The 25,015-nt window shown below is 39.6% G+C and overlaps 1 long non-coding RNA gene across 5 annotated transcripts in view; it reads left to right on the top strand.

Annotated features, from left to right (window-relative positions):
- Positions 1-24,353, top strand: part of LOC116089145 — a 36,298-nt gene extending 11,945 nt beyond the window's left edge. The window contains exons 3-7 of one of the 5 annotated variants that reach the window (XR_004118181.1): positions 12,686-12,773; positions 12,930-12,999; positions 15,789-16,088; positions 18,295-18,641; positions 24,190-24,353. This is a non-coding gene — a long non-coding RNA (uncharacterized LOC116089145). Of the gene's footprint in view, positions 1-12,685; positions 12,774-12,929; positions 13,000-15,788; positions 16,089-18,294; positions 18,664-24,189 lie in introns of those variants that run through there. The other 4 variants (XR_004118183.1, XR_004118184.1, XR_004118182.1 and 1 more) reach the window with 4 other exon arrangements.
- The last annotated feature ends 662 nt before the right edge of the window (positions 24,354-25,015 follow it).

Below are 25,015 nucleotides of genomic sequence, written 5' to 3' on the forward strand. Positions count from 1 at the left end.
ATTATATATAATTATATCTAAACATATACACATATATATGCAATATATGTGTACTACATTTTATATATAATTATGTATAATTATATTTAAATATATATGCACATATGTACTTATATATTACATATAATTATACCTCAACATATATGCATATATGCACATATAAATATATATTACCTATGATTATATCTAAACATATATATATGTGTGCATATTTTACCTACTAGTTGAAACCTCACAAAGAAACATGATATAATGGAAAATGATTCAAGAAATAATAGTATAACATATTTCTTATATGATGAGAGTGATAAGCCCATAGATCCAAGAAACTCAGTAGACTCAAGTAGGGTACACAGTAAAAATCATGATACATGCCGGGCAATGGTGGTGCATGCCTTTAATCCCAGCACTTGTGAGGCAGAGGCAGGTGGATTTCTGAGTTCGAGGCCGGCCTGGTCTACAGAGTGAGTTTCAGGACAGCCAGGGATACACAAAGAAACCCTGTCTCAAAAAAAAAAAAATCATGATACACATGCTGATGGAATCACTAAGAGAGTAATATATTATTAAGAGCTCATAAGGAAAAAAATCATATATTGTACAGGATTTGCAAAGGAAACAATTGGAATGAATTCTTCCTAGAGACAGTGAACCTCAAATTCCATGGGAGACAGAAATGTTGAAAGCAATAAAAACTATGATGTAAAAGTCCATATCCTAAGAAAACGCCTTCGGAACACAAGGAAAAAGTTATAAAGCATAAACAACAGGGTATCAGTACATGTGTGCCACCAGAATGACTGCAGGAAGCTCGCTAAAGGAAAAAGAACATGCAAACTCACATTTAAACAAGAAATGAAAAGGAAGAAGGCTAGGGGAGGGAGAGTATTTGTACATTGTAATTTATGTCATTTAGACTAGAGCAAATGTGATAACAATGGATTGTAAGGCCTTATAACATATGTGTGTGTATATGGACATATATATATGTGTGTGTATACATATATGTATATATGTACATATATACATATACATGACAACAATAGCAGAAAAGCTACTGTTCTCCAATTCCTACAGTATATGAGTATTGAAATATTACCATTCGTAAAGCAGACTTTGAAAAGATAAAGATGAACATTTTGAATGTTAGAACAGCTACATTGCAGAAAAACAGCTGTAAACAAGAGAGCACATAATAATACATACATTCCGCTGTCTGAGCTTCTGCTCTGAGACATTTTGTTACAGCATCTGAGCTGACTAAGGCATCTCAGACACAAGCAGAATGTCTTGAAGCAGTTAATCTGTTTGTAGTTGGTACCTTTCTTCCAACAGAAGTTAGTAGAATACTAGTGACTGCCAGGCCCCCCACCCCATGCTTGAAATTGGAATTGTGTGGCTCTTTGTCTTTGTAGGACCTCATTTTTCTTTTCTCTCTCCATCTAACTTTAAGAGGATTTTAGACGTTTATAAAACCCAGGGAGCATACCTCCTTATCCTCTTCCATCAATTATGTTGGGTATGTGTGTTTGTGCACTCGTGTGCATGTGTGCACTCGTGGGCAGAGCCCAGAGGAGGGTGTCACATACCCACCTGGATCAGTCCCTGTCTTACTCCTTTCAAGCAGATCTTTCCTTGAAACTCAGACTCACTTCTTTTGCTAGGCTGGCAGCCAGGATCCCCAGACATGCTCCTGTCTTAACCCTACACAGTGCTGGGTTTTCAGGTTTGGGCAAGGCCAGGCCTAACTTGTTAAGCAGATGTGGGAGTCTGTACTAACGTCCTCATGATCTCACAGAAAGTGTTCTCTTACATCAAGCCATCTCTCTAACCTCTTCCAATCGAGCTTGTGCTTTTTATTTTCAGCCAAAGTGAAAATCCATGGATCCCCACCTTTGTTGCATATCACCAGCATTGCAAGCTGAGATCAGAGCCTGTCTGAACTTCTTGCCTGTGAGTTAATGAGCTCCCCGCTGCTGTTCCAGGCGGCCCTCATTTGACTCACTAAATTCAGCCACCAGGCCCTAGCCCAGGAGACCCTAGCCCACTAGCCCACTGGCAGGCAATTCAGCAGTCTCTGATCAGAAGGGTCAGTAGTGGCTCAGGATATGAAGGAGGACTAAGTGCGTGCTCCTCTGCTGGAGGAAGTAGCTCTACAGCTGAGAAGGAAAGAGCCTCTTCATCCTCTGTCATGTCAGTAAGTGACTCAGATCTGCACGCGTGTTTGTGTTTGTTAATCTTATTACTAAAACGTAGAAACATTAAATGCTGTGAGTGATCTGAGATAAGTGCACCCGTGCACACAAGTGCACACACCTCTCCTCTCTAAGCATAACTTGCTACTGATGGGAAAGGACATCCGCTACGTGATTTCCAGCTTTGCATATTTCTTGGGACAGTTACCCCTTAGGTAGCATTGATGAGAAAGCAAGGGAAGGAGATAAGCAAGCAGGAAGGTTCAGACTCTACCTTCCTGAAAGTGGAAAGACCTCCTCCCCACAACACCCAGCTCTTAAACTAGCAATTGACTTGACATGTAGTAAACGTTTGCTGAATTCATTTCCTGAAGAAGGACGTGTCACAAACGAACTGTCACAACTCATGGGGGGCTGTTAGAAAGCTGTGATGACATGGAGCAAGACTATTCTTCATGAGACAATTCGCAGGATAAAGAATGTTTGAATATTTAAAACCACCTCTAGGTAATTTTGATACAATGGGGAAGAAAAATCTTTGAATTGATAGCATGATTCGGGAATAGCAGAAGGCAGAAAACAGTTGAACTTAGTCTCCTGAGCAGGCCCAGCTATTGGGGCAGCGGGGTCACAACTGAAGTTCTATGCATTTCCTTGGTCATCGCTGTCCCTCAGTCTCAACAGCATGAAGTCCCATCCCATTGTGGGAAGTTCCCATCCCATTGTGGGGTTTCTGGCAGTCTTAGCCTTGTTTCCTGTGGCTGTGATAAAATACCTAGACAATGCCAACCTAAGGGGGAAAGGATTCATTGGCTCACAATTCCAGGTTACTGTCTGTTATTGTTGGGGAAGTCAAGGCAACAGGAACTTGAAGCAGCTAGTCACATCCACAACCAAGATCTGAGAGAGAAAGAAATGTATGACTACTTGTGTTCAGCTCTAGACAATCTGGTCTCCCCTGCCCAGGCTCAGGGAAGGGTTCCACCCACTGCAGGGGAGCTGAGGAAGCCCTGAAGGAATGGGTAGAGAGCAGATGCAGTCCTGAATGTATATGTCTAGAACCAGAGTCTCAAGCCCCTGAGAATAACAAAGCCTTCCCCCTGGGGTGAGGCTCAGAGTGGGGGCAAAGCTTTCCTTTGATGTCAGAGCCAAAGTTGGCAATGTGTGCATGTGAGTGTTTATGAATCTGTTATTGATCCGTATGGGCAAAAAACTAGCAATTGCTGCTTCCTCCTCCTGGGTGGTTACAGCCGGGAGGAGGATGTTTCCAGACACACACCTCCTACAGAGACTTGCTAGCCTCTTCTCTTGCACTGTACACAGTAAACATGCTGAGGTTCCGGGGTCATTACTGGTGCTGATGCCGCTCCACCTGATTTCAAGTTTTCTGTATGCATGTCTGTGTGTCTGTCCTTTCTTTACTCCCTTACCACTGCAATCAAGTTTCCAGAACCAATCATCGAAGGATGCACCATGGGAGGGTCTTTGCTCTCAAATCAGTACAGTACAAATACTTCACAGACATGCCTATAGGCTCACCTAATCTAGACTGGACCTCATTAAGACTCCCTTCTCAGGTGATTCCAGCTTGTTCAGAGTTGACAATTAACCAACCATCACACTACATTTCTCTAATGTATTGGAACTTTAGAGGCAGGATCAGGAGATGAGACTTTCTCCTGAAGATGAACTCCTGTCATCTGAGTGTGGTAAGAATTGCTCAAAATGTCCTGCGAACAATCTCCATGTACAGTTTGAACTTAGCACCCCCCAACCCCACATTCAATGTCTACAGTTACTGTCCTTAAATTTCTTCACCCCTCCCCCCCATTATCCATTGACATGGCACTCTGGTCACAGCTAATGATTTAAATTAGGATTGACATCTTTGTTCATAATCGACCTTTGAGGGTTAGGTTTCCCTGCGAGGGTTAGCGTTGTAAGCTAGTCTGAGACTGCCTATTTATGTTTCTAGGTGAATTCTGCATCCTGGCAATTTTCCATTAGTGTAGCTAGGCAGGGTTTTCTCATGAAATACAGAAGCCTGAGTCAGCCTGGTAACCACAAGTGATCATCTTCTACAAGGTCTTATATATCATGGCGGAAAAAACATAATTATTAGGACATGACCCCAGTGGTAAGCCCTGATAGTGAAAAAAAGAAAACAAAGGGGCTTGGTTACTTTGCAAGGGCTCAGTCTTGCTCTTATCCTAGAGGGCCTGTCCTCAGAGGCAGGGGGATGCCATGGCTAACCCAGATCCAGTGACTACACTAGAGCATCACCAGCCAGGATTGGAAAGTTGTTCAAGAAAAATAGCAATATAGGAAATGCACACTCAGACTACCCTATGGGGGTATTTTCCCTGCACAGAATTATAGACCTTTGCTAAGTCCTCCCTTGCCCTGATAGGCCAAAAAGGTACAAATAAATGGGTGTACTTTATTTTCTTGTTCCTTCCTTGCTCTTTCCTCTTTCAAACCCTAAAGTTTGGGATGAAATTACATTTTGGGGGCAGAAATAAAAGAAGAAACATCAACAAAAAAACCAAAAGCAACTTTGTACAAAGCTGTGAGGAAAGCAAGAGGCAGGATGAATGTTAAGCAGGGGAAAACATTTTGAGTTGAGCCAGCAAAAGCCTAGTGTTTGCTGCAGGGGAGCAGATTAAGCTGCCTAAACACTTCATTTCCCTACGGGATCTGCCTATACAAGAATGATTCAAGGTCTACTGCATCAAACGATGGAACTCCTCACCCCCTATGGTCGTTATCAAATTCAAATGGCCAATGCCCACCAGGACGAAGATCTACAGTCACATGTACCTCCTAGGTATGTCTGATTTCAAATGCTAGTAAACTTTTTATGCATGAAACTATGGATATGTAGCTTAGGATCCACACTGTATTTTAGTATTATTGATGAGGTTTTGAATGAACTCCCCAGGGTCCCCAGTTTTGTCTTATGGTTGAGCTCAGAATCCCAAACATGGCTAAAATAAAACTTTCAATACCAACTTTTACAGATTGGTCCACCTAATAAGTTGCCTTGTCAGGGAGGTAGTGGGCTTCAGGGTAGTGGCCAGATGGACAATGATAGCTGTTTGCCTCCGACGTCCAAACAGTGCAGGAGACACAATCTAAAGGAAAAGTATACTGGCCTGCAGAACCCATGTGGAAACTTTTCTGGAATGGTCCATTTTTCCTGGAGGGGCTTAGCCTTTGGAGTGTTAAATTTGGGGGCTTCTGGATACCCAAAGAGTGGGCATACTGTACAGCAATCTTCCCCCTTCTCCTTCATTTTCTTCTTCCTTTAGCTTTCTCTGAGGATATGTGATGAAGGACACCAGCAGCCAGAGGGCTGTGACTGTGTCCTGGCTGGCAGAGGTGTTTTGGACCCACACGGAATCTGACTGAAGGTGAAAGTTGTCAGGCTGTGAAAAATGACGTCCGCGTTGGCTGACCTGAATTAGGGCTGTAAAGTTCTATTCCTCACAAAGGCAAGATATATTATTGCTGTAACGGCATTATTCCGCTCCATCACTTTTAAACCTTGTTCCCATTATCTGCAAGTTAAATATAACCCTATGTAAAAACCCTATGTAAAACCCTATGTCCGGCTTAACAGCACACACTTAAAACATAATAGAGCACTTGTTACCGTATTTTATGGAACGGAAACTCCAAATGTAAAGATGTATTAAGGAAATATCTCAAAGTTATTAGGGAAGGATATTTACAATTACAGATTGCTTTATATTATGCTTTTATGAACATCTCAGGAAATGAAATAGCCTTCAGCTGTAGAGAGTGAAGAGGGAGGTAATTTTCCTTAATACGGGTGATAAAATTAATCTGATTGAAATCGCTAGCGATTATTTCTCAGAATACTGAGTGGCAGTACAATCACTTACACCCTTTTATATTTTTTTTAGTCAAGGCTTGTGTAGATGAAAGCTAATTACAAAGTAGCGATGTGAAGCGCTAAGGAAATAGTTTGTATAGCGTGGAACAGGCAGGGCTAATTGGGGTTTGTGATTACACAGACTGTTGGTGAGGAGAATTAGCTACCAGCAGTCTCTCCTGAAAGCTTCTCATCAAGCTAAGTAAAAATAGACGGTGGATCTGTTATTTATCTAATTATGCCTCGAATATTTTCACGAATATGTTACACATTCTCAAATGGTTTGTTGTTCCAAAACTTCTGTTCCACGATTCTTGGGACCAAACTGCCACACCAGGTTATCGCTTCTGATCAGCCAATCCCTGCTCACAGGGACTCAGTACTGAAGGCTTCTGGGACTGCCAAGTGTAACGGGAACCGGACATTGTTGGTCCTGATTCACTGGTTCAGCATGCTGACATCATCATGAAGTTGGGTATCGGGCTGGGCTACCGACTAAACTCAGAAGAGATGTGAAAGTTTCTGTTAGCAAAACAAGAACTCTCACTTGGAAGGCGCTGATTCCTTTAACCCTCTGCCACAGCTAATGGCTTTCTTCCCAAGGTCATCCCTCAGCTATAGGCTGTGTTAAAGCTTACATTGCACAGTTCACAGAAGACCTAACTAGTTCCCAGGACCACCTAGTGAGTCAACTGACAGAAGGTTAGTAGCTCAGTAGGCGGATTTCCACCATGACTCATTTGACCTGTTTGCCCTCACTGAAGTGAAACCCTCATCCTTTTTACATACTATGTGGCTTTCTAGTACTTTCCTATCTCACTTATCATTTATACATTTACAAATTTATTCTTTATAAATTGTTTTATTTAGTGTTGACTGAGGGCCCTCTGCATGGCAGATCCAACACTCCTCGCAAAGATGGAAAATGACATCATCACCCACCCACTGGTGGATCTTGGGTTTGTTTGCTCCTGCCTGTGATGCTGACAGTATGTAGGGCTGATGGAAGCCAGTGAGCAATGTTTAGAACTGCTGAGGAGGAAGCCCCAAAGGCAAAGCTTATGTGCCTCGGACAGAAAGGCACTGCCTTGAGAAAGCCATTCTAGAAGACATAGCATAGAATAAGTTCATAGCCTTTATAAGACATGCAAACTTATTGATAAAGTGTTCTTTTCTGAAGACAGAGTACACTCTTGGAGCTTCGTCTTTATGATGACGAGTATCACCTCTCAGGATATTGGCAGGCAGGGGTGCTGGTAGGGGCTTGGTGTGCAAACCCAGTTGTCTGAATTTGGTGATATTCCCCAGCCACACACAGCCCAGTGTAAATGATACACAAATTGCTTTAATAGACGTCAGAGCAGGCAGTAGCGTAGACTAGAAGACTGATTTATAGACGCAAGATCCTGTTTGCTCACCGCTCTTCCCCTTTTTATTCACCCATCTGCATTTCATTTAATCTTCTTTATTAAAATTATCTGGGTGCTGCAGGGAATGATATACTAGCTTTAATTTCCAATGTGACGAAATAGTAAAGAGACATCAGAGAAGAGAAAACGTGTGTTCTCTCCCTCATTTGCTCTAGTTAGCATCTTAGAAAGTTCTTGTGTGGATAAATACGGCCAGTTCCTAAAACTCGATTTCCAGCATGATTATTATTAACACTTTGCTACGACCAATATGCTATGCAGCAGCCTGTAGATGATATCGGTAGTTTCCCTGCCTCCCTGTGTGAAAGGATGATAAAAATTATATTATATGGGTGTATGCAAATTATGGAGGGCCTGGCCTTGAGCTCTAGTAATTCTTACATGCGCCTCTACTCTGTCCACTTGGAATGACAGGTACTGAAAATTAAATGGTTTCCAATAAAAACCCTGTAACCAGAAACGAATCCCCACTGAATAATTAGAACACCTCACCCATAAAAGGTAATCATGTGTCTTCCATTTCTGAAAAAGCCTCTGCCTCCGATCAGCATCAGTGGAGCTGTGGTCAGATCTTTAATCCTTATGAAGAAGAAGAAGAAGAAAAAAAAGACAATGTTCATCCTTCCCTAGGAAGCCTGCTGCTGTTGCTGACAGCCTGAAGTTCTCACAATACTCTAGTACTCCAGGCCAGACCAGAAGAAACAGGAGGGCAGGTGGCTGCTTTATTTTAGACACACAGAAAGCATCATTTTCCTCTATGCTACAAAGGGCTGTGGGTGAGTTAGCATGCTCAGGTGGATATGCTTTTGTTTTCAGAGTTAGGACCACTGTGGGGGTATCCAAGAGAGGGAACTTCCCAATGTAATTATCTTTCCCCATCAACAAAGATGTAAACATGGCCCAGGGGAAGAAAGCTTACTCTCACTCTTCAAATGCACCACCTCCTACAATGTGGAAGAGCCTGGAGGATGAGAAACTTGGGATCAGTTTCTAGGGGCCACAGCTTACTCAGAACCACAGGGCAACTATTGCTGTCTCTGGCCCTTCCCTAAGCTCCCTGCGAAAAGGGCGATGGGTCCAAACAGTTTGTGACTGAATGGGGATCTCCTCTGGTCAGTGTGGGTTTTGGTCGACCAGATGAATCACTCTGGAAGCTTCCAAGCTCTCTAAATGCCAAAAGGGCATCTCAGAGGCGCCATGCCACTAAAACATAAATGTCTAAGAGTGAAAGAGGAAGTAACAGAGTGAGAGTTGTCGAAGCTGATGAACTGCCTGCGCATCGCCTGTCTGCATAACAATGCATAGCAGCATTTCTGTTCTAATTTTCAGTAATATGCTTATAATCTGTAGGATCCCTGTCTCTGTTTTGTATTTCTAAACACCACACACACACACACACACACACACACACACACACACACACACACCAACACACACATCACATCTAGAATACAAATAATCGACACGTCTTGAGGAGCAAATTGCAACACTGAAATAAGGTGTGGTCTGGGAACCATGTAAATGTGAAACCACACAGCACACGCACACACACAAAATAATGTCCTAATGATACACATTAGAGTAATTACACACAGTTAGCGATTCTCCTCAGATAAGTTATTGAGCTCAGTCTCCTGGCTGTCTGTTTTACCAGCTCTCTAGATACTACAGTATCTGAGAATTTTGACCTTGATGTCATTTTTTTTCTGTCCCTGCCCCCATCAAGCAGTAAAATATAGGGAAGATTTCCTCACAGAACTGGGTGACTATAATGCAGTTGGTAGATTAACAAGCAGAGATCTTTGCGAATGTAACCTAAAGACCAAGATTTGATAGCTAGAGTAATTGTTGCTATTCACTCTGGTCAGACATAATTCAATGTATTATGACCCAACAATATCTTACACTTAATGCTGTCAGATTTTATTGTGCTTATTTCTATGAGGTTACCTGCATTCTTCAAACAAATTTACAGGATTCGTTAAGAATAATAATTTATAAGTTCAAGCATTTTACAGTTTTGTAGATACTTCAGTTTAATAGCACCTACTCACTTCTTGGGGATTGTAAAATTTGGGACTAAAGAAGTAAGTGGAATGAACTGAAAACAGATGATGATCCCTGAGCTCCAGAAACACAGACTACAACTCAGTCCAAGAGATTTCACTTCCCTTTCTGGAAGCATGTATTTCTTGATCAAACCGTGACATAAGAATGAATTCCGACTCCACTAAGTAATCTAACAAGTCCCTGAGGCGATGCTGCTCTTCCTCTGATTATGTCTAAAGAGCTGTAGGTCTTTTTTTCAATGGCAGGCTTTAAAGAATTCTGTATTATTAATCTCACATTGTAAAAAGTAGGGTAGAAAAGCTATACCTATGTTATTAAATGCATTATATGCAACCTATGACACTGGGACTTTGACTATAGCCTGATATATATGTAATATGTATATTACATATATATATTATATATATCATATGTGCATCAGTGTTGGGATCTGTGTGGTAATATGAACAGCATGTTGAAGTACCTTACAGGATTTTGTGAGTGAAATGACTGAAAATCACAATAAATATCACATGTAAAGTAAAAAGTGCATATTTTATATAATAGTATAATTTGAAAGTGTTTGATACATGAAATTTTAACTATTTTAATTAAAAATTTCATAGTGGTTGGTTATATATTATTTAAAATGCTTTTTAAATTTAAAATCTTAATAGGAAATTATTTGAGATGTTTTTATTCTAAATTCTTGGTTGTACTCAGTATTTCAAAAATGTAGTCTCCATAATTATTTTCAATAATTATAATAATTATGGAGAGTACTTCTTTTCAATATTTTCTTGGAAGACATTTAACACTTTAGATAAAGGCATTGGTTTAGAATCATTCTTATGTCCATCCAAATATTTTCGGCTTTAAAAATCGAATGCATTAAAAAATACAAAATTTCAAGTTACCACATCCTATACAGTATTTTTAAAGCCTTGTAGTTTCTAGGATATAATGTCAAGACTCTGAAAAGATCAATATAATTTGGCATGACCTCTGTCCAAATTTTTTAAGTGGAATGGCTGTGGCAAGAAGACAGCAAATTTAATTTCTGTGACTTTCAAAGTAAATTCTAGTTGAGTTCTTCCAGTATCATTTCTAAATAGCAGAATATATATATATATATACATATACATATACATGTATATATGTATATATATACACATATATATGCACCCACACACATATATACATATATACACATATATGTATATATACATATGTATAAGTGTATATATACATATACACATATACATATATATGTATGTATATATACATATATATATATGCATGTGTGTGTGTATATATTACTACTGTCTCAAAATCATTTTGGATCAAGTGTAAAGTAATTCATGTTATGTGCAAACATTTTGAAATCCTTTGAAATATCCAAACAACACAAGCATGCTACATAACAACTGTACTTCCTGAAATAGATAAATCTAAAACAATGATAGATAACAAGCATGTATGTGATGTCTTCAGACAGCAAGGGTTTACTTCTATATAGCTCTATGACTAGCCAGCTGCCTGTCAGAGGAACACAGGCCAAGAATGGAGTCATGTGAGAATCCTGAGGGCTCATGAGAAAACTCCAAGAAAACAGACAAGAGTCTAGTGACCTCGGTTTCTTCAAAACACAGAATTGTTCTTAAAACATGGTCTTGTGCTCCTCCGAGGTATAGTGGTATGACATGAATAGCAACTTCAACTGTTGTTATTCACGTGTCTCTATGGAAAAACATGTTTATGCCCCTTGTGGGTTTTTCTTGTGATTCAACACCTTGCTTACACGATTCTTCTTAACCCTCAGAGTATAAATTGTCTGATGCACTGAATAAAGTTGGCTAATGTGTGAGCCTTTTGTCTGCCTCCTTTGTAGACCCTTCTCTCCCAGGTTCGTGCTTCTGACTCGAGCTGTAAACACTACCACGCCTGTGGATATTTAGAGAGTCAGTCTCCTGTTGGGTAGCATTGCAATGCTCTGGGGCTCAGGGGTCATTTTTTTTTTCCTGGAAGAATCAGAAGCAGATAATTCTGCATCTAATTCCTCTTCTTAGAAAAGCACCCTTCTCTTCCCTTCACCTTTCCATGCTGTTCGTGTGATCAGTAAGACTATTGAGATGTGAGCACATCATACTGTCACCTCTGGCCTTGAAGAGTGGCTGTTTATGAAAGAGTCAGTGCCCCAGTCAGGCTCACAGTGAATAAGCATGACACAAGCTGAGGAAGCAGGCTCACCTGACTGAAGCAGCTTGGATCAGGATATCTGATGCTGGACATCTTTCTTGCAAAAATGGTAGCATGTGCGGTGGACATGACATTTGAAAGAAGTAAACTGGCATTTTGTTGAAATGTCCTTGGATTTGGGGGTGGGGGGTGGGGGTCTGTTGCCATTTTATGTCTAGCCTCATGTAGTTCATGAAGAAAGGCAAGAAGTGCATGTCTTAACCGTGTACTTTTCCCAGCAAACATCACTTTGGTACAGGGTCTAAGAACTAATCCTCGGGCTGGAGAGATGGCTTGGCAGGTAAGAGCACTGACAGTTCTTCCAAAGGTCCTGAGTTCAATTCCCAGCAACCACATGGTGACTCCCAACCACCCGTAATGAGATCTGACTCCCTCTTCTGGTGTGTCTGAAGACAGCAACAGTGTACTTATGTATAATAATAAATAAATCTTTAATAAATAAATAAATAAGTAAATTCTCCATGAAAAAAAAAAAAGAACTAATCCTCTTGTGCTTTCACAAAGTCCTATGTTAGTACAGCTTTTTCCCAGCAACTTCTCATCTGTCTTCTGGAAATTTGTGGCTGTCTTCTGTGGCTTGCTGGGGATATGAACCACTGAAATTTTCTAATTGGCTCTCTCAGTATTGCCTCAGGCTAATTGCTGGCTTGGTACATGCTCTAGGCTCCTTTGCTTCAATCTGGGAAAATTATGAAAGGCCATCTATTTTTCCCAGCTCCCCATGTAAATCAGTAAAAAATTTAGTTGTGACTGCATAGTGTGTCAAATTCTTCAACTACCAAAACCTGGCTCGTTACTTCACTGATGTGTGTTGAGTTTTTGACCCCATCTCTTCCTTTGTCTTTTGTTTCCAGCAAACCTGACATAGGATAGCCAAGAAAGCAGACATCAAGGCTTTGCTGTTCCTGGAGAAAATTTAAAACTTTCATAGAATGAATATAGGTTCGTGTGTGTGTGTGTGTGTGTGTGTGTGTGTGTATCCTAGAATGGGAAGGGAAGGAGGGAAAGGGTTCCTTGGGCATCATGGAGAAAATGGGGTAAATGGGATGGGAAGAGACATGCTTCTTTGGGCTTCAAGGGTATTTTCTATGTTGATAGGAGACACACACTTCCTGGCATACTTCCCATAAAGACTTTTGGTAGACTTCGTTTGAGAAATTTCTTGAAGGTAAATTGGAGAGGACTACAGAAGACACTACCGTGTGATCACACACATGGTACTAGAAAGCAAAGTAGTACATAGAACGTTTTTTAAAGAGGGATTCAGCCATTTCGAACAACACTACACAATTGCCCCAGGGGATAAAGCTTCCACTGTAGATATGGTCAGCTGTTAGGAAGATGAATTGATGCTGAAACACTGTGCAGCTTTTTAAGGTTTCTAGCACTTTGATCTAATTCTTCCCCTCCAAGAGTTTATACCAGAATATTATTATGTTACTAATCACAAGAATTCCAAGATTTAAAAGAGTTTTGCTTTTTTTTTCCTCTCAGGTCATTAACTCTTTAAAACATACAGGTATGACATGCTAACCTATCAAATCTTATAGAGCATCCTGGCAATCCTTTCCAGGTTGAACTCAGCCTGACCACTTACTTGGGCAGAGCATCTTCATCCAGATGTATTAAACTAAAGGCTAGGGTGAAGTTAGTTTATATTTTGAGAATTCATTTGTAGTCTCCTTTATAGGAAACTTTGATGTATTTTGTCTGTGATACTTTTTGGCATTTCCTTTATAAATACGAGCTTCTTCCCAAAAGGAATTACTATATGGTAAGCCAATCACCATAACACTGCTTTTCATGATTTCTGTTTTTCATTCATCTGAAATGTAACAACTGGCACATTCTAAATGGTGATTGTATATGGGATTATCTCAGGTCTATGCTGATTTGTATTCATAATTAAGATTTTTGTGTTACAAGTTTTGAATTATATTTGACATGCCACTTCACACTGTGAAGTTATTAGAAAATGATAGTTACCAATATTTATACCACATGTCTTTGTTGGGGTTTTACTGCTGTGAATAGACACCATGACCAAGGCAACTCTTATAAGGACAACATTTAATTGGGGCTGACTACAGGTTCAGAGGTCCAGTCCAGTATCATCAAGGTGGGTACATGACAGCGTCCAGGCAAGCATTGTATAGGAGGAGCTGAGAGTTCTACATCTTCATCTCAAGGCAGCTAGCAGAATACTGGCTTCCAGGTGGCTAGGCAGAGTGTCTTAAGACCACACCCACAAGGTCACACCTACTCCAACGAGGCCACATCTCCTAATAGTGCCACTCCCTGGGCCAAGCATATACAAATCATCACACCACAATTATATGTATATGAGGATAATGAACAGCTTTTAAATTGTACTTTTTAATTACCAAAAAATGATATATCATTTTTATCATCCCCAATGATGTATGTTTGAATTTTTATTTATTCTTTGATGAATAGAATGTATTTGTGTCATAGCTACATACTAATGCCCCCCCTTTGCTCCAAATACTCCCAAAATTCCCCCTGTATCCTCTTCTCGTCTTCACAAATTCATGTCTTTCTGGCCTTTCTTTTTTCTTTTTAATGGCTGAGTCCAATTGGTGTTCCCCACATCACATGGATATAGGTCACCATCCACTGATACATGGACAATCTACCATGGGGCACACCCCTGAAGAAAAGGGAGGCCCCTTTTCCAGCAACCATCAACTGCCAATAGAACAATAGCCATTGGGCTAGAGGTGGGGTCTCCTGTGCCTCTTCTCTATACCTGCTGGTATGATCAACTTTTTCTTATATCTTGCATATATCCAATTGCTATATCATTTTTCATTACTTTAACATATGAGTTTTGCCTTTTTCAAAACACATCTTTTTTTTTTTTAATGAGTCTGGTTGTCTTTACTTTGAGTGAGCACAACCCCAATGCACTTGTGTATTTGTATGCTTAGATAAACTATTTGGAAGGAAGAGGTGTGACCTTGTTGGAAGGGGTGTGTCCTTGTTAGAGGGGTATGTGTCCTTGTTGGAGGGGGTGTGTCCTTGTTAGAAGGGGTGTGTCCTTGTTGGAGGGGGCAGGTCCTTGTGAGAAGAAGTGTGTCACTGGGGATGAGCTTTGAGGGTTCAAAAGCCTGCAGCAGGCCCAGATGTCTCTCTCGTTTTGCCTGTTGCCTGTGGATCAAGAAGTAGCTCTCAACTACTTCTCCACTGCCATGCCTAGGTGTGTGCCCCCATGCTTCCTGCCATAATGATTTCAGACTAACCCTCTGAAACTGTAAGCAAGGCTCCAAATTAATGCTTTCTTTTATAAGAGTTGCCTTGGTCATGGTGTCTGTTCACAGCAGTAGAACACCTACTTCACAGCAGTAAAACCCCTATGAATGGAAATGTTTTCAGTCACAATTTTGACTGAGTTATTCCTGTTATACATAAAAGCTCTTATGGGATAGGTATGTACTTTTGAGTGGTCTATCTGTACTAGAAAAAGAAAAAAAATTTTTTCTCTTTCATCCCCACAATTTACACAAAGACTACTGTGACCTCTAAAAACATGTGAGGGCCTCTCTCCATTAGCAAGCAATGACTTAGCATTATCATACTGGGTGTCCTCTATTTACATCAGTTCTGACACTTCTTATATAGAGATGTCATCAGGTCCCACAGGTTGAGAATTCTAAAGTGTCAATCACAAGCACCATGTCATTCCTTACTCTAACTGGCTCTCAGTCAGCATCCCGACAGTCTCTCAGGTTTGATTCCTTTACTTGAGTAGCTCACAGAATGCAGGGCGACATACTGACATGTTTTTTTTTTTTTTTTTTTTTGGTTTCCTTTAAGGAATCCAGATGTGTCAGTGTACAAGGTGGTGAGTGAGGGAGGTTTCCATATTCTCCCTGGCCCTCTGCTCTCCAAGTCTGCACATCCTGTAAATTCTGAAGGCTGCTCTTGTTCTTTTAGGGAGACTTCTCTGCACAGCTGTGATTGATTACATCCTTGGCCACCAGTGTGATTAACTCCACATCCAGTCCTATCAGAGTTGGCTGGCATGTAAGACTGGGAATCCCATGTCCCATTCTGTCTTAGTTTTCCTGGGAAGGTTCCCAGTATGCATCCTGAAGCTACCTAGAGGCAGCCAGCACATAACTCATCATGCTTGCCAGAAGACACATCACTGTCAAGATTCCAAGCTCCTTGTGCTGTCTGCGCCAGGAAGCAGAAGGTAAAACAAGGCCAAGGACACACTCACAATATCACAAGGTAGGGCTAGACTTTCTTTGCCATCTTAGCTTTCTATTGAGTCTGCCATTTTCTAGATAGGCCATGTGTTCTCTCATCAATAAATGAATGTGACTTCATCTCACATCCTTTAATTGACACCTCGTTCGTTTCTATGGTTCTAGTCACATGGCCAGAACTATCAGAAAGCATTTCTTATTGATAACTGTTCCCCTATAAAGCATCTGTAGAGTCAATCAATGACAGGTTAAAAAAAATAGGAAAGAAAGTTCATGTGAACAGCACAAGAACTTCTCTCTTGCTCTTATTTCAGAGTAATTATCAACACAGCACTTCTATTGGGTTATGTCTAAGCCATCTAGAAATGACATGACATGTACTAGACAGCTTGCACAAGTGATGTGCAAACTGTAGCAGTTTCCACAAGGGAGCTGAGCACCTGCAAATGGTTTTACCAACCACCAAGGACTGAATCTAAAGCAATTTTCCATGGATCCATGGGTACCAGGGTAGTACCATGGCTGTTTTTGGTTGTTCTTTTTTTAATTTTTTATTTCTGTTTCTGACCAAGATTGGATACTGTACATTGTTCTCCCTAGATATCAAAAGCATTTGATTTTCTGATAAATTTTCTATTTATTATTCCAGACCCTTATCATAAATATGTGTGTATGTGTGTGTGTTTAGATCTGTAGCTTTGTGAAAGATTCCTATCACAATTACTAGTATGTCTGTTACTCCTGTTCCAGAGGATCTGATGCCCTCTTCTGACTTCTGAGGGCCACTGCAGGCACATATTGTGCATATGTAATCAAGTACATATATACACATGAAATAAAGTTAAAAATAAATATTAGTAAAAATGTAAGTGGGAAAATTATTCTTACATTTTAAAGCTATATGCGTGTGTGTGTGTACATATATACATTTGATAAAACAGGATTTCTATTTACTCTGAAATTTCAGAAGCTGTGTGTGTGTGTATGTGTGTGTGTGTGTGTATGAATAGGCATAGTTTAAAAATTCATTTGTTTTATGATGAGTTACCTGATCAGTCTTGATAATTATGTATATCAATTCTGGTTATTATTGATTTCTCAGGTGATTTGCTTTAAGTGCTAACCTATAGTTCATAAACATAACACACATAGACCGAAGTGTGGTGTCCATCCTTTTTACTGGTAATATATGTATGTATAGATATCGTTTCCTGTTATTATTGCTACATGAATTATAATTTTATTGATTCATATTTTTAAATATCCAGTTCCATTGTTGTAATTTACTCATTTATTTTCCATCATTGCTTCTTCAGTCATACTTGCCTAGTGCAATTAATAAAGTGTTTTTAAAATTTCTAGTAGTCCCTTTTCTCTTAAAAGTATGCATAATTTTAGTTTTCCCTCTAAATACTGCTTTCTCATTATCTCAAAAATTTCTGTATATAATGGTTCATGTTGCTATTAAATATTTTTCCTTAATTCTTTGATAATTTTTGTAATTTGTTTTTATTACAATCATCTCCTCCCTCGACTCTCTCCAAATCCACCTCTGTTCTCTATCTACTCATCATCATGTATTTTTTTTCCCTACCCACTGGATTCAACTTGTGCTGCTTGTCCGTTTACTGAGTTATTTTTACATGCATGGAATATGGCACTTTCTTAACATGCATCAGAGATGCTTCTATTTACGGGAGAGGGTGACTGTCTTAGTTAGGGTTTTACTGCTGTGAACAGACACCATGACCAAGGCAAGTCTTATACAGGACAACATTTAATTTGGGCTGACTTACAAGTTCAAAATTTCAGTCCATTATCATCAAGGCAGGAACATGGGAGCATCTAGGCAAGCATCATACAGGCAGAGCTGAGAGTTCTACATCCTCATCTGAAGGCTACTAGTGGAAGACTGACTTCCAGGCATCTAGAGTGAGGGTCTTAAAGCCCACACCCACAGTGACACACCTACTCCAACAAGGCCACACCTCCTAATAGTGCCATTCCCTGAGCCAAACATATTATCCAAACCATCAAAGTGACTAAAGTAGAAACCCATAGCTGGCCAAGATGTAGAGACTGAGAGACTGTGGCATGCTCATAACAGGACATCTCTTTCACACCCCCGAATCTATCTATTTCAGGAGGCTCAGTGGCCATGGTGGAAGAGGAACAGGAAAAGTATGAGAGTCAGAGGCAATGGGTAACCACAATGAACTGTTTTTCAGGACACAACAGGGCAGTCAAACGTATGAACTCAGGATGCTTATGACAACAATGCATGAGATCTTCAAAGATCAAGCCACACTTGGTCCCATCATGAAGGGGAGAGGAAGACACAGCCCCAGATGAGGAGATCTTGGCAACTGGTACTTTCTGGGAAATCAAGAATCCATTTTCTTTGATAACATTGGCCCTTGCAAGTTGATTACCCTCCAGTGGGAGGCTGCATATCACATTTCTCTTTCAGCCACTGAAAACTGTACAGTGTCAAAGTATAAGCATGCCCTTTTGTGGAAAACTTTGAAATGCCATCGGACCAAAAGATAAAAATAAAAAACATCTATATATACAGGTATTACTGTAAAATTACATAAGCTTAGTAATTGTAATTATTTCTCTTATTAAAGTCTTACATTTTAATGGTATATTAAAATATCTCTTTTACTAGATTTTTTTATAATAACACCAAAAAATTTAACTGTGTGTCTTGCTTTGTTGGGAATTGTTTGAACTTTGCATTGGGACCCACGAATTGTGAGTTTTTTGAATGTTTGATTGTGGTAGAGAAAAAAGTTAAATTCTAAGTGTTCAGAGCAAACATATGGTTGACTCAGTGTTATTAATACCTCTTAGCTCCCTCCTTTTTCACTTACCAGATCCATGATAACACTTTTGTCATATAGCACAGTGTGTTATTTCTCTCACTGTTGTATGAATGATAGTTATACATATTTTAATAAGGTACATTTGATAGCTACATGTGGTGAGAATGTTCCAGTGACACAGAGAACCCTATCTCAAAAATACAAAACACAGCAAAACAAACAACAAAAAGAGGACTGTAAGCTGTATGCAAATGTGTCCCCTTTTCTTTCATATGCTTCACTTTGAGCTTAGCTTCCCGGGGCACTAATACTACATTTCCTGGTTCCCTATTATTTCATGTGTTCTACCTGTCTGAGCCTTGCCTCCATAGTTTTGCATGTCTCCATATTTGGGATGTGTTTCCATCAAAGTTTATTGTCATTTGTGTTTAACCCAATTAAAATTCTTAATAGGTGATTAATTTATTCCTAGGTAGTATTATAGCCACTATTAAATCTGTCTTTTGAGCAACGATCTCATGTATGGAGCTGAGATAGCCTTGCACCCATGGGCCTTTTGCCTTCCCTTCCTGAATGCTGGCACTGCATATGATGTCAGCACACCTGAATGTCACATTATTGTCCTATTCATTAAGTTCTCTATCGTCCACATTCATTAGATTCTTAGACTCCTTGGGGTTGTTCTCCCCAGTGGATGTTTTTAAAGGTGTCTCCTCTTCTGAAGCCACATGTTTGTTTTATACTCTAGTATATTTTCTAATTCTAGTTTTTAAAAATGTCTTTCAAAATATAAAATCAGTTGTAACACCTGGCTTTAAGGCTCAATAATGTTACTTACTGGTTCTGTGATCTTTTTCAGATTCCTGGTCTTGGTCCTTTATCTCTAAATCAGGAATGCTAATACAAAATAATTAAATGAACACACACACACACACACACACACACACACACACGTTTACTTAGAAACATTAAGAGCAAATGATAAAAGATCAATGGCTATGTTTTCCACAGTTAACACAAACCACATCACTTTTTTTTTTTAAAATTTCAGAGTGAAAACAAAGTGACATATTTTGAATTTTCTCTGTTGAAGCCCACCTGTGGAAAGACTTTTAATTAATTTTGCCTGCAATAAGGTGATCAACTGTACATCTGCCAACCCAGCCTCTTTCATCTCTTTGATTGTGTCTTCTTATCTATTTGCTTTTATCTCTTCTCCAGGGAAAGAAAGGATCTCTGTAGAATCATACTTTTATCCTTTAGACATTCCTGCACTACAGGCAGAATCTTAATCTCATCCTCTCCATTGTGAATCTGATGCTTACCTTATGAGTTTATTCTCATTTTCAATTTATTGTTTGAGGATTTCATACATGAATGCAATGCGCTTCAATAGCTTCCATCCAATTCACCCCCTTTCCTGCCTCTCATGTCTTCCCAGATTCCCCCATCACTTCTTGCTTCCAACTTTATGCCATCCTTTATAAAAAAACCCCACTGGAACCAGGCAGGGCTCCCAGTGTTTCATGGACAGGTAAGATCATCCACTGGAACACGGGCAGTCTGTCAAGAGGCCACATCCCTGACAAAAACTACATCTCCCTCCCCCAGCAGCCACCAGTTTGCCATGTGGATTGTAGCTCTTCACCTAGACCTGCGACTTCATGATTTCTTCTCACACCAATGCCGAAATTTTGCCCAATTTTTGTGCAATACCCTTGTTATATCCAGAAAATACTGTTCTACAAGAGCTCCTAACAACTGCCACTCCTCACAATCTTTCTGATCCTGCTTCACAACGATTTCTAACCCTTAGAGTGGGTAGTATTATATAGATAGTCCCAAATGGACTTAAATGGATAGTCCATTTGGGACTATCTATATAATTGCTTTACAGACTTTTATTCTCTGCTCATTGATAAGTTGTGAATTTCTTTATTAATTTTTATCTATGAAAAAAGCAGTTTTGGTATTGAGACATGCATTAATCTATTACTATGAAGATAAGAACTCAGAGAGCAGTTTGATGTTATAACTTTTAGTGGAGTAATAGTACTGGGTTCTTCTCCCTTAAGACCTATGACTACACATTCTTAAGGGTTTTGTTTTTGTTTTTGTTTTGTTTTGGGCTCAGTTAACAGTATCAGGTACTGTTGTGGGTTGCCCTGGTGCTGTTTGGATTCTGATGTTAATTCTGCTTCCTCAAGAGGAGCTGTCCCAACAAGGAGTAGATCACATTCTCGAGTGATCTCATGTGAACCTTCTCTTCATTTTAACTGGTTAAATAAAGGCTAGAGCCTGTGATTGGGCAGTGGAAGAGGTTCTAGAGAATGGGGGAAGAGAGGAAAGGAGAAAGGAATAAAATGGAGGAAGGGGTGGAAGGAAGATGGAGCCAGCACCACATGGCTGAGAAGCCTCAAGTAGCAAGGGATCTCATAGCTGGAGAATAGAGTAGTCTAGTGGTAAATCTGCCCAATCTAGGTGTGCAGCTTAGAAATATTGTAAGTGAGTTGAGTGGTTTTGCATGGGCTTATTGGGTATGGAGATTTACTGCAGCAAGATATGAGTTCTGTATTGAAAAGCAGGCCTTAAATCTAATCAGGGAGTAGTTGGTTACTCCACAAACACCCATGCCACTATTATACCAATGGACATACCTCCCCAGGCTAGTCCTTGTAGCTGGCAAAAGTCATGCCTGGATAAGCCCAATGATCCTTTCATCCTCTGGTAACATGCATAGCGATTTTCAGCCACATGGAAGCTAGCCAGTAGGGATGACGCTTCCATGTCAATACCAACTTAACTTCTTTGAATCCTATGAGATAAGTTTAAAGGTGTCTTCAGAGAAATAGGCTATGACCATCAAGTTCTGGAGGTTGGCCAATAGCAGGGGTGATATGCTCTAGGGTCTATGGGAGTGGATAACATACTTTGCAGTAGGCTTTTGGTTTGATAGTCTATAGCATCTGGGAAAGGCATCACTTCCCCCATAAAGGGTAACTACATTTAATCTCTTTTAATACACACTCATGCATTTATTTTAGATAGTTTCTCCAGTTGCAAGTTTTCATATAGCTGATCAAAATGCCCTTGGTCTTAGTTACCACTCCCCTTATGGCCTCCTTTACCCTCCTACCCCTTCTACACTTAATCCTCCCAGCCCCATAGAATTTGTTCTTTCAGGTGCCTAATGGGGATTGTAAGTATGTTTTTAATGTCGTTCCACCTTATAAACTCTTATGGTGGATTTTTCGGAGCTCATTCACTCTTGCCTGCCATCTCCTGCTCCCTGTTATCATGGGGCTGTTGCGAATTCTCTTCAGAGTTTCTTTTGAACTTGCAGCTGTTCTCATCTGTCATTTTTTAAAGGACTTGTCTCTTTTTTTAGGGGTGTTTCTTTCTTGTCCACGTTTTTAGATATTTTTGGCCTGCTGTTATTTCTCCCTTTCTTTTGTAGTTAGTCGCACTGAAATAAATTCACGAAGGCACATTTGTTACCAAGGAGGTTCTAGTGGGACCATTAATGACTGACTTATGCAGAGCCCCTGTTCGAGCAGCTCCACTTTCTTCTTTTAGTAACATTTTTCCCTTTAGATTCTTTTTGCCAGAGTCTCAAGAGGTTTCTAGCTATTTTGATTTGTTGTCTTATGTTAATCTGATACCCAACATCCTTTCACCTAATACACCATACTAGACAACCTAAAGCGTTTGTGTATTTGCCCTCTAAATCCTACAATAGGAACAAACCATACTGAATAGTTTACAATGACATAAAAGGACTACTACTAATATTTTGTATTTTCATCTCCTGAGTCTTGCATCAAAGCTGGCCATTTCCATGGGGGATATGTTCTAAGGAGTCATAGTGGATGCTTAAATTCCCAGATAGTACAGGATAGTACATATCTATTATCTATCCATTTATATCTATCTATCTATCTATCTATCTATCTATCTATCTACCTATCTATCTATGTATCTACCTACCTATCTATTATCTATCTGTTCATTTATTTACTTTTCTAAGTTTTAATAACTATATATAAATACATACACAGACATTTTACATATATATGTATATATACACATATACATATATACATATATATGTATATATATTTACCCAGTACATCAAAATCTAAGTCAAAATTTAGTCTGTAAATTAGGCCCAGTAAGAGATTTACAGCAATATAAAAAACAAAATATAATCTAAAAAGTTCAAGCAGTTTTCCACTCTTTCCTCTCAGACTTCATGTCAGGTTCTCAAGGGTTTATTTCTGTGTAACTAGCTCATGTCCGGGTTTCTGTCTCTGAACCTGGCTCCCCTCTGAGTTTCCTGTGTGTACCGGGCTCCCCTCAGGGGGATTAACTCTGTGTACCTAGCTCTTCTCTGTGTCTATGTGTATTTTTGCATTTACACTCTTCTCTTTGGACTTTTGCAAGCATTTGTTTGACTCACGGTGCCAATTCTGATTTTAAATCAGATGTTTTAAATTTCTCTAATTTCATGGGAAGTATCTGAAAACAAATAAGCCTAAATAAACATTTCAGACTATTCAGCTATTACTCATACTTGATAGCTATTATGGATTCTAAGCAGGTTTTAATTTTTTGTTTTAGAATGTTAATCTTTGTTTTTATTATTTAACTTTTTAAATTTATTTGTTATCACCTTAAAATGATGTTTCTTATCTTTCATACAATGGCTTACATGAATAAAGTATGAACTTTAAACCTTAATGAAATAATAGTTAATATTTTTCATTTCCTATTATTGAAAAACACATACTGTAATTTTAAAAGTATATGTTGTAGAAAGACCGAGTCAGCCCTCCAGGTAAGACTAGAGAAGTTTCCTCAAATTAAAATGGAGGATTTTACACTAAGTTATTTGCCTTGTAACTATTTTACTGAAAAACCACACAATAACACATTCCACATGGCTGGCTAAATGGTTTTGTAAATGGAAACAGTAACAGGTAGGTAGAAAATATATAAGAACAGTGAATGGGAGACTACTACCCCTCTAATAAAATACAAGTAGCAAAGCTTGAAGAATATGAGTTCCCTGGACAAGAAAATGCAAAAGATAAAAGAAAAAGTTGCTTGTGCAGTTCTAAGAACAGGGCAGAGGAACCAGCAGGTGCAGTCTTGTCCAAATTAATATGGGTCAAACTAGATGATGTAATAGTGAAAAACTGTATCGAAAATACTTTGTTTCCATTAGCGTTATGTACACATTTTCTATCAAACAACCTGAGTGCTTTTCATAACTTCTTCTCTCCCAATTCACAGCCTACCTGTTTCGTTACTTTTTGTTGCCCTGACCAAAAGTAACTTATTGGAGGCAGAGTTTACTCTTCCATTGGTTTCAGAAGGGGAGTCAAGACTGGAGGACGTGGAGGCAAGTGGCTGGGACAGAAAGCTGAGAGGTTACAATGCAAACATAGTGCAAAGAAAGGAAACTGGAAGGCAAGTGAGACTACAGGTCAAAGCAAACCAAGAGACAGCCCTCCCAGCAAACCTTCAGATCCTGACCGTTCCACTGATTGGTCTGGAAAGGCAAATGAATGGGAAGCCAAAAAGATGGAAGCTGTGTGTGTGTGTGTGTGTGTGTGTGTGTGTGTGTGTGTGTGTATGAATGTATGTGTGAGTGTGTGTGTTGAGTGTATGTGTGACTGTGAGTGTGTATGTGTGAGTGTGTGTGTGAGTGTATTCGTACATGTGTATGTGTGAGTATATGTATGTAAGTGTGTGTAGTATATGTGTGTGCCATGTATGTGAAGACTGTGTATGTGGTTTGACTGTGTTTGAGTATGTGTGTGTATATGTGAGTGTGTGTACATCTGTGAGTGTATATGTGTGAATGTGTGAGTGTGTGTGCAGTGTATGTGTGTGTTTGTGTGTAAATGTGAGTTTGAGTGTGTGTCATTGGACTCTGTGTGATATCTGCAACATTGCAGTTATGACTTCAGTGTGAAATGTCCCTGACTCTTGATTGAACACTTGATCCCCAGCTGTTGGTGATTTTATGGGGATGTAGTGGTCCCTTTAGGACATGGATCACTGAAGTTTCTCATTATGACTTATAGGCCACTCTGGTTCCAGCTTGAGCCACCTC

Source organism: Mastomys coucha, unplaced genomic scaffold (genome assembly GCF_008632895.1).
Source record: "Mastomys coucha isolate ucsf_1 unplaced genomic scaffold, UCSF_Mcou_1 pScaffold14, whole genome shotgun sequence".
NCBI lineage: Eukaryota > Metazoa > Chordata > Mammalia > Rodentia > Muridae > Mastomys > Mastomys coucha.